Source organism: Mandrillus leucophaeus, unplaced genomic scaffold (assembly GCF_000951045.1).
Source record: "Mandrillus leucophaeus isolate KB7577 unplaced genomic scaffold, Mleu.le_1.0 Scaffold959, whole genome shotgun sequence".
In the NCBI taxonomy this organism is placed as follows: Eukaryota; Metazoa; Chordata; class Mammalia; order Primates; family Cercopithecidae; genus Mandrillus; species Mandrillus leucophaeus.
Window position 1 is genome coordinate 100,795 of NW_012110463.1, and position 934 is coordinate 101,728.

Consider the following 934-nt stretch of genomic DNA (forward strand, 5'->3'; position numbering starts at 1 on the left):
AGTCAAAGTTGCAACTGTGGAGTGCGTTGATGTGAGATTCAGGATCTCACCAGAGGGTTCTGTCCATGTGTGAGGATGACAATTCTTCTAAACTTTGGTGGTGTATTCATAGGACAAACACTATCTCATCTGCATGGCGGACCCTGTTATGACATTCTCCAACACACTAGGGCTTTACATATGTGAGGGAGTTTTAATTCTCTATGACTTTTGTATAGAAAGAAGAGCTAGGATCTTCTTTGTTTTCCTAACCGTAACTATAAGCAACATTATCTCTCCCACTGGCTTCCTCGAGCTATGAAAATCATCGTTACATCTGTGTGCTTGGCCAGGTTATGTCACAATTCCACCTGTGGGTGGAGAATAAGCACAAGAGTCACATCAACTGTGTGCTGAGCCAGGGTTATGTCACAATCTTCCCTGACAGCATGCACCAGCCAGGAGAGTCACATCACAGGGTCCTCAACCAGAGATGTTACAATCCTCTCCTGAAAGCAGGGCACAGGAAGAAGAGTACGATCACCTGGGTGCTGGGCTCAGCTAAATGTGTCACAAGGCTCACTGTGGGCAAAGCCTAGAAAGGATAGACAAAACACCTGGTTGCTGGGCCCAGCAATATATCACTATCTTCTCTAAGGGAAGAATGCAGGTAGAAGTAGAGGGTTTCATCTCCCAGGTGATGGATAAAAAAAATATATTCCAAGGTCCTCTGTGGGAGGGGCTCAGGCAGAAGCCTTCCAACAAAACTGACATATTGTTTCAGTAATATGTCACAATAACCAAAATACGCAGGTCTCAGGCAAGTGAAAAGTCACATCACCTAGGTGATTGGTCTAAAGATGTTACAATTTTCTCCTGAAAGTTATGCACATGCAGGAGAGACACATCACCTGCTGGCTGGGCCCTGCAGTGTGTCACAATCTTTCCTGAGGGC